At 42.1% G+C, this 10,290-nt stretch overlaps 1 pseudogene; it reads left to right on the forward strand.

The window, feature by feature from the left end:
• Positions 1 to 702: 702 nt before the first annotated feature.
• Positions 703 to 10,004, forward strand: LOC123490402 (annotated as a pseudogene).
• Positions 10,005 to 10,290: the final 286 nt, after the last annotated feature.

Here is a 10,290-nt window from a genome sequence, read left to right on the forward strand (position 1 = left end):
TATTAGATCTCACGTACGATTAAATTATTCAAAAAGGCACAGCAGTAAATATGAACTGTAACATAATTGCGGACAGTAGCCTGTTTATAAAGGAGAAATGTATCCCTACAAAAAGCAGATATTACCATGGCGGACACGTGGGCTTATGTGTTGAAAAAAGGAGAAGTTATTGATACATAACGCACCTCATATTTTGTTGCTTCTCAAATTACAATAATCTATTTTCAAACTAAAAACAAAACACCCCCCGCTCGCACATTGCTCCTCGAAAATGTTGCGTTTGTCCGCTGTCCATGGTGCTATTTTCCGATTCGGCAAGATTTCAAAGATCACCAGTCTGTCGCACATATGGGCCAACTTTCTCTCCTATTGGCGCTTCGAAAGAAGGCTAACTAATGATATTATCATCAAACGTTTTTTGATATTTTAATCGACCGGAGCTTGCCTGGAATCCCGGAAATCCCCCTGAATTGAGTTGGATGGGAAATTGAGTAGCCTGGCGTGAAAGCATCTGCAGCAGAATCTGCTTATGTCAGGTGTTCTTCTGTCCACTGCTGCATTCAACGAGCGGTGAATCGGGGTAGTGGTGCATCGAAGTTGCTCTCTGTCATTGTCATAAATGTTACAAAATCGACATGTTAGCCTCGAAGCATTGGTTATGGATCAATTTGGTTCTACTGTGTCTCGGTCAAGCCAGTCTAGCTGCACCTAAAAAGGTTTTTTCGATGCCCTTCAGGATGCTCGTGCTCCAGGAGACCATTATCTGTGTCGGGACCTCAAGTGTGCCACGGACTATCCCGATATGACATCAACTCACTGCTGAGTATTCTCCTCATGTATTCATCATCACACAAAGTTGAAAGGAAAACACAGTAGGCCTATCATATGGAATGTTGGAAAACGTACAAGCATCAATTGTGTAGTGACATGAAGTTTTGTATTGACTTCAAGTTACAAGTAATGATTTCCTCGTTACAGTCTATTGAGACAACTGAAGCATATTAATAGCGCTAATGCTGGGTTCATATTGTCCAATATCATGTCGATCTTCCACCAGGGGCATAGTAAATGGATCCCTCGCAGAAATCACTGAGGCCATGTTCTCCCTCATGCCCCTCTCTGCGGTTGCTGTACGTAGACACATAATTTACATCTTCAGCATGTACCTGAATATTTTGTTTTTATAGTTCCCTATACACTGGATTCAGCAATGCCAGCGGATGTGGCCTTCACCATAACTGTAACTACAATTCGGATCAAGATGTGGTCCTGTTTGGCTCAGTTAGTAAACATGACGCTTGCAAATCCTGGTGCTACCCAAACGTACAAATTTATGCATGCATGACTAAGACGCTTTGGATAAAATCGTCTGGTAAATGGCATAATTATTATTATTATTATTATTATTATTATTATTATTATATCAGACAGAGACACATGCAGGGATTAGTGTCAGTCTGAATGGCCTGATTTATGAACAGTATCTCATTGCCTTCGAAAGTCTGTTTGGTCATAGCTCTGTGTTGCTAATAATTTTTTGCATCTTCAATAAGTGTCACATTTGCCATCCAAATGTTAAAAAGTGGAATATGTCTCTGGAATCTAGACTATCACGACCCAACACGTATCATGTTTTTCTTATTTTCTCAGGCTTCTCAATTCAAATTCATTGACCACCATCAAAGATGATGCATTCTATGGCCTTCCTCATCTTGAATATTTGTGAGTATTTGGTTCAAACTAATTTGGTTTCCTCTCCTCAGTCAACTGTTTTTGCAGAAACAGTATGATTACAAACATCTGAATTAATCTTCTTCAATGTCTAAAAACCTTTTAAGGTGGCCTATGGAACACTAGTGTAATGTGATACCTGTAATTCGCCATGGTTTTCTTCTTCATTTTTGTCATATAAAACGAAAAGCTCTTAGCTTTAGTAAAATAAGTAATTTCATGTTTTTTAAACTGAATGGAAAGCTCAAAAGACAGCTACAGTAACATCATTACTCCCTTAATTTATTACATTTGTGATTAACAGATTCATAGAGGGCAACAAGATTGAGACCATCACCAAAAATGCCCTCAGAGGTCTCCGAGGCGTGACTCATTTGTAAGTCTGCTGCTACCATTTCTACCATCTCTATTCTCTACCCAGGGCCGTAGAAGTGCATATGGGACACCAAGTCGGACTCTGGAGGTTTGAATTTGAAAAAATATATACAGTACCAGTCAAAAAGTTTGGACACTCCTACTGATTCAAGGTTTTTCTGTATTTTTTACTATTTTCTACATTGTAGAATAATAGTGAAGACATCAAAACGTTGAAATAACACATATGGAATAATGTAGTAACCAAAAAAGTATTAAACAATATATATTACATTTGAGATTCTTCATATGTTCCACCCTTTGCCCTTGATGACAGCTTTGCACACTCTCAGCATTCTCTCAGCCAGCTTCCACCTGGAATGCTCTTCCAACAGTTTTGAAGGAGTTCCCACATATGCTTAGCACTTGTTGGCTGATTTTCCTTCCACTCCGCCGTCGAATCATCCCAAAACATCTTAATTGGGTTGAGGTCAGTTGTGGAGGCCAGGTCATCTGGTGCAGCACTCCATCACTCTCCTTCTTGGTAAATAGCACTTACACAGCCTGGAGGTGTGTTGGGTCGTGTCCTGTTGAAAAACAAATGATAGTCCCACAAAGCCCAAACCAGATGGGTTGGCGTATCGCTGCAGAATGCTGTGGTGGCCATACTGGTTAAGTGTGCCTTGAATTCTAAATAAAACAGACAGTGTCACCGCAAAGCACCCCCACACCATAACACCTCCTCCTCCATGCTTTACGGTGGGAACTTCACATGCGGAGATCATCCGTTCACCCCTCGTCTCACAAAACACGGCGGTTGGAACCAAAAATCTCAAATTTGGACTCAAGACCAAAGGACACATTTCTACAGCCCCTCTGAACAGTTGATGTTGGTCTGGGTCTTTTATTCCTGTGGTGGTCCTCATGAGAGCCAGTTTCTCATAGCGCTTGATGGTTTTTGCATCTGCACTAAGAAACTTTCAAAGTTCTTGAAGTGTTCCGTATTGACTGACCTTCATGTCTTAAAGTAATGATGGACTGTCATTTTCTCTTTGCTTATTTGAGCTGTTCTTGCCCATAATATAGACTTGGTCTTTTACCAAATAGGGCTATGTTCTGTATAGCCCCCTACCTTGTCACAACACAGCTGATTGGCTCAAACGCATTAAGAAGGAAAGAAATTCCACAAATTAACTTTTAAGAAGGCACACCTGTTAATTGAAATGCATTCCAGGTGACAACCTCATGAAGCTGGTTGAGAGAATGCCAAGAGTGTGTAAAGCTGTCATCAAACAAAGGTGGCTATTTGAAAATCTCAAATATAAAATATATTTTGATTTGTTTAACACTTTTTGGTTACTACATGATTCCATATGTGTTATTTCATAGTTTTGATTTCTTCACTATTATTATACAATGTAGGAAATAGTAAAAATAAAGAAAAACCCTTGAATAAGTAGGTGTGTCCAAACTTTTGACTGATAGTGTATATTTCTTTAGGACTCAGTCAAGGTCTCAACTTACTGTTAAGAGTTAGAATAGTAGATACACCCGGACCCAGCCACTAGAGTTCTACACTCCAGGGCAAAGTCCTCGCGCAGTCCTCGTCCCCTGCCGAGATGGACCAGCCGCTCCCCGCCTCTCTTCCCTCGGGGTGTCGAGACTGCCCGGAAAGGCGAGCGGACTCCCGTAGTTGTCCCAGCGCGTCTCCTCCTTCACTCCAGACCGCGTTGGCCCGCTCCAGGAGCTTTCCCGAGAGCAGGAACGGGGCGGACACCTTCTCCCGCTCCGATGGAGCCGGGCTGATGGTAGACAAATAGAGGTCCAGCTGCACGAGGAATCCCCTGGCAGCGGCCCGCTGTGCCGTCATACTCCCTCGTCGGGATAGGTGAATCCCTCTGGGTGCTGGGGGTGTGGGTGGCTGGATCCGGTCGCTCAGCTGGTCTGAGGTGGGTCCTCTCCTCTCCAGGCGTTGGATGACCCGGGGAAGCCGATCCATCGCTTCGCCCAAGCTGGCTTGCCTGTTGGAATGCCTCGGGCCCGCTCCACGACTCCAGGCATATTCCCGTCTCCTGCTGACTCCATGCTGTTGGTGTGTGATTCTGTGGCGGGTGATTTGGACGGAGTCAGGCGCAGAGGGTAAATCACCGAATAAATGGTTTATTCGGTAAGACAGCGGGTTGCGCAGCAATGCGTAAAACACTTCAGTGCGGTAATTACCGCACTGGAGAAAACACGACACACGGGTGAATATCCCGGCGATACAATATACAACATAGCTCCACTGAGCTATAGTAACCTCCACAATAAACAATCACACACAAAGACAAAGGGGGCAGAGGGAATACTTATACAGGTTTGATAGGGGATATGAACCAGGTGTGTGTAATAAACAAAGACAAATCAAATGGAATGATGAGATGAGGGGGTGGCAGTGGCTAGAAGGCTGATGGCGATGAGCAACCTGCCCGAACAAGAGAGGAGGCAGCTTCGGAGGAAGTCGTGACAGCAGCAGTGCAGCAACAGACTCAATACTGTACAGACTCAGGGCAGAGCAGGCTGTTTGCTGCTTCATTAAAACTTCGTTCATTGTGATAAAATCATGTTACAACAATAGCTAGCTAACTATCTAGCTCGCTTGTTTATAGAAGGAGTATTTAATTTAGTGTTGCACTAGCTGGTTGGTCAGCTTCTCTTTCGTTTCATATGAAGTGACTTGCTCAGGCTTAGCTAGTAAGTTATCGTGTACATGATCTAGCTTAGCTAGTGCGTTTTCGTGTATATGATCAAAGTTCAGAAAGACACAAAACTCCTTAACTAAAATCGCGCGACTAAGACATCCTCGAAATTAAACTTAAAATTAATTACAGATTTCTTGATTTATCTAGATTTATTATGACTAATTTTGAGGGTGGCGTAGAAGTGACTGTTGTTACTAGGTAACATGATAAGATTCATGGGAGGAAGCTGCTGCTAAGGGCGCCGAGTCGGGGCCCACTCGTTAAAAAGCTTCCGAAGGGCGCAGTGGAGTCCTCGGTGACTCGAGAACTGGCGTTTTTGATTGACTCGATTGACTTATAACGTGATATCAAGTGATCGAGTGCTCGAAGTGCTCAAAGTGTTTGAGATTCAGCCTATGTGTTTATAGATAGACTTTTTGCTGTTCTCCAAATAGCACCGCCCCCATCCCCCGTCCCCCTGAACCTCACTAAAACTCAGACCCTGGTTACGGCCCTGTCTCTACCATCTCTTCCATCTTTATCCTCTCTCGATCTCTATTCTTTTCCATCTCTACCATCTCTATTTTCTATCATCTTTATCATCTCTACTATATTTCTACCATCTCTTCCATCTTTCTATCATTTCTCTCTCCCTGATCATCTCTCTCTACCACCGCTGTCATGTCTATCAGATCTATCAATCTCTATTATGTCTACCATTTCTATCATCCCTTCCATTTCTATCATTTCTATTCTCTATTATCTCTATCATCTCAATCCTCCACCCAAGAATCTCTCTCCATGACGACACATTGTTTTTCTCACTGTCTCCTGCCGCTCTGTCTCTCGCAGGTCGCTGGCTATCAACAACATGAGGGCTTTGCCAAGGGATCTCTTCCCACGATCTTAACTCTCTGCTAGAGCTGTGAGTAAGAAAAAGCAGCTAGCAATCACTTATAGGACCACGGGTTTCTGTGAGGCAGCACTGACACTGCACCAAACATCTCTAATTGACAGTTGGCAACCTGCTCTTATTAGGCTTTTAAGGCTACCGCCTTCTTGCCCGATGTAAGGAGGATGACTACCGAAATGGGCTGCTAATGCTCCTCTATAAGCTTGCCATCAGGGAATGGTGATTTGCAATTTATTGAGCGAGATCACATTGAATATCCTGATATCCAATGAATAATGGTTTTGAATATAATATTGAGAATGAGATAAACAGAAATGGTTGTTATACTCAGCTAGTTCAATCAGAATGCTGCTTGTGCTTAAAAGTTAATGATCGGTTTGTGTATATACCTTGTTATTAGTAGGTTCAAGAAATAAGTGATTTGTTCCAGTACACTGGCTAGCCAGTGATTTAGAAATAGTGCACAAAATATTTACTAGGGACAAGCTTAGTCCCGCATGCACATAAGTGCCATTTTTGTCACGTAACAGAGCACAGATCTGTGAAAAAATACTGTAAAACTCCACATTTATAATCTGAAGTGCAATATCATTTGAAAACTTTCTTTAATGTTGTGCATTAAAACTGCCAATTGCTCATGAAAAAATGTTGCCCATAATGTGTTGTTGTTTTGGCATTTTAAAAAGTGTATGGCATGTTACTTCTGGTCCAGAGACAACCTTCAACCCCTTCCCTAGGTCCATCTGAGAGATTGGAGATTGGATAGGTGTAATCAATATGATGGCGGCTCTACCTGTTACATCAAATCTGCAAACACACAAGGGGGCTAGGGAAAGGGACTAGGGGTTGTTTTGGAAAAAGGGTTAGGTAAGAGTTTAACTGATTTTAGGGAAGTAGATAAAGGGCTTCATTGTCAAAATCCCAAACTATCCCTTTAATCTGTGTCCAGGAAACTAGCCCCTAGAGTCCAGACCTTATTTTCTTGCAGGTGTGGATACTGGATGGCATAAATGTTCCCATTATTTTTACTCTGAATTCCCAGACTATGACCTAAGCTTTGCCTTTTACTAAGTGATCACATTCTATCTTTTGGTGGATTCGTTTGCGTTAATGCATCCATCCTCTGTCACATGTTAGGGATTTGCGAGGCAACATATTTCAGTGTGACTGCGAGAACAAGTGGCTGATGATGTGGCTGAAAAACACCAGCGCTACCGTATCGGATGTCAACTGCGCAGGTCCCATGAAATGAAGGGCAAACGTCTGAGCGACTTCCCATCCTGCCGGACGGTGTATCTCACGGGTAATTTAACCAGCGCACCTCCAAACTCTGGTCAAACATAAATGTCACACCCAACCAATTTATATTATTTATCCTTTCAATTATAATATTTTTGGTGTTTGTGTGTGTGTGTGTTGAGGAGGAATCAAATATACAGTTATGCAATTTATTTATAGCCACACTTGCCATCTGTGTGATACTGTAATAATACTATACACATATACAGTAGTAGCTCTACACACTATGAACCATGTTGATTTACATATTGTGATACACAAAGGTGTCATGACACACAGTCCTTTCACACCGTGTGTTGTCTGTTCAGCAGTTGATCCGATTTCTTGCAACAACACAAATACCTTTTTAAACTCTTACATGGTAAAATACATTTTTACTTTCTGTAATAATGTATTGGACATCATCAGTACTTTGCTGTTGAATAATTAACAAAAAAATTACCAATAGCGACAATGGGAGGCTTTAATACTTCAAATCCAAGTTATATTTGATTACTAATTTGTTGTAGCTAATTGAGAGTTGCCACATTGTTGTGGCCTTGTGTGATATCAGGGTCTCCTCTGTACATATTTTTTGTGTTGTGTTCATCATGTTGTGTTCCTTATCTGCCCCACAGACTTTGTCACGTCATCAGTCCATTCCAACCCAGGCTTTGTCGGCTGACATTTTCTCCCATAAGGAGGACATTTGTGTGGCGATGGCTGACCCCAATTACAGCAGCTGTGTGGTCATGGAGTGGGACCACATTGAAATGAATTTCAGGCCTTTCGATAACATCACAGGTTTGATAACATTCTCTTTTCTTGTTAGTTTGCTAAATGTTTTTTTTATTTTATTTTATTGTTCTAGGCCTATCCTTGTTGTTTAGTTAAATATACTAGAAGTCTCACTGTCCATTTTTTATGTTTTTTGGTTGTACCATACACTGAGTTTACAAAACATTTCCATGCTCTTTCCATGACATAGACTGACCAGGTGAATCCAGGTGAAAGCTATGATCCCTTATTGAGGTCACCTGTTAAAACCACTTCAATTAGTGTAGATGAAGGGGAGGAGACAAGTTAAAGAAGAGTTATAAGCCTTGAGACAATTGAGACATGGATTGTGTCTCAATTGTCTCTCCCCTTCAGAGGTGGGCAAGACAAAATATTTAAGTGCCTGAACAGGGTATGGTGGTAGGTGCCAGGCGCACCGGTTTAAGTGTACCAAGAACTGCAATGCTGCTGGGTTTTTCACACTCAACAGTTTCCCGTGTGTATCAAGAATGGTCCACCACCCAAAGGACATCCAGCCAACTTGACACAACTGTGGGAAGCATTGGAGTCAACATCGCCAGCTTCCCTGTGGAATGCTTTCGACACCTTTTAGTCCATGCCCCAACAAATTGAATTTAGGCCCCAGCGAATTTAGGAAAAAATGGGTGCAACTCAATATTAGGAAGGTGTTCCTAATGTTTTTTACACTCAGTTTACATTTATTGTTCAACACATACAATTCAATAGAAATTACGAATTTGACTGGCCAGGACCTTAAAACAACTTGTGAATGTAATTTGAGAAACATTCTTTCCAAGTTCAAGTTTTTATTACACTCATATAGCAGTCAGTATAAACTGAAGTAAATGAGCATACAAAATATTAAGATAAGAGCAACTAAATAAAAAAATTAAAGTAAAGACATTTTTATAAAAAATCTCCTTAATCAATGAGCAGAAATATGGGGTGGGTGACCTCTTGTACCGTTCAGTTCTAGACTTTGGTATATATTCAGTTGGGTTTGGCTCGCGGGTGTTCCTGCCTGTCACTGTGTTTCGTCAGGGGTAGCCAGTCTTTTAATTTAGATTTTAGGAGGTTGACAGCGAAATCCGTGCAGAGTTGTGTCCTTCTTTCATGAAGCCGTGTTAGGGACAGGGTCTAAAGTGCCTCAGTGTAACTGGAGTATCATGCTAGGATGGTGCGGCATGCCTCTCTTCTGAATACGTTGCAGGTCATCAGACTGGGTCTGGGTCAGTGAGCTATTCCAGCACATGAATATGACATAATGCTGAGTATAGTGGTAGAGTTTATAGGACTTGTAATCTGACTATATTTTATTTCATTTTTTCTCAATCATAATATCACTATTACTAATTATTTCAATATTACTCCAGGAAAGTCTGTTTGTTGGATGCAAGTCTGTTCTGATTGACAACCACGTCTTGGTAATCGTGACTCAGCTCTTTGGCGGCTCCCACATCTACAAGTTTGACGATCAACAAAACAAGTTCACCAAGTTCCAAACCATTGAGGTCTTCAACATCTCCAAACCCAATGACATTGAGGTGTTCCAAATAGCCGGTGAGTGGTACTTCATCGTTGTGGACAGCTCCAAGGCGGGCCTATCAACTCTCTGTACAAGTGGAGCGACCAAGCGGACCGGAGCGAGGCCGGTTTCTACTCCTACCAGTTCCTCCCCGAGTGGTTCCGAGATACAGGCGCAGAGTTCGTCGAGCTAGAGGGGAAGTCCCATCTTATCTTGGCCAGTGCTCTCAGGCACCCGTCATTTACCTGTGGAACAAGAGCAGCCAGAAGTTCCAGCTGCGCGGCGAAATCCCAAATGTTGGCGATGTGGTGGCGGTCAAAGCCTTCCGGGTGGGCGAGAACTCTTCCTGGCCATGGCGTGTTACATTGGTGACTCCAAAGTCCTCAAGTGGACCAGCAAGCAGTTCACCGAGTGCAGGCCCTGCCTTCTCGTGGCGCCATGGTCCTCCACCGTTTTTCGTTCAAGGACAGGCACTACTTGGCCCTGGGTAGCGGTTACTCCTTCACGCAGATCTACCTGTGGGATGAGGAGATCAAAATGTTCTCCAAGTTCAAGGATATCTATGTGCAGTCTCCGCGCTCTTTCCAGCGTGGTGTCCACTGACCGGCGTAATTTTTTATTTTCCTCCAGCTTCAAAGGGAAAGCGGTGGTCTTCGAGCACGTTGTTATCGACATAAGCCTATGAAACTAAAAAGCTTTTATTTGTGCCTAACACCATCAAATTATTGTTTCTGACACATTTATACCTATTGCCATGAGTAGTAAATTATGTATTTATTTAATGAAAGGTGAATATAGTGTTTTAAATTAGTCTTCATAATTTTCAATAAACTATGGATGGCCTGGTTTAAACAGATATCTGAGCAAGTCTCTGCAAAACTATGCATTTTGCATTTGTTTACATTTTGTTATTGAATGTAATGATAGATCGGTAAAATTGTTTCCCTGTCATTAAGTTTGAAACCAAAATA

This window comes from Coregonus clupeaformis, unplaced genomic scaffold, assembly GCF_020615455.1.
Source record: "Coregonus clupeaformis isolate EN_2021a unplaced genomic scaffold, ASM2061545v1 scaf3838, whole genome shotgun sequence".
NCBI lineage: Eukaryota > Metazoa > Chordata > Actinopteri > Salmoniformes > Salmonidae > Coregonus > Coregonus clupeaformis.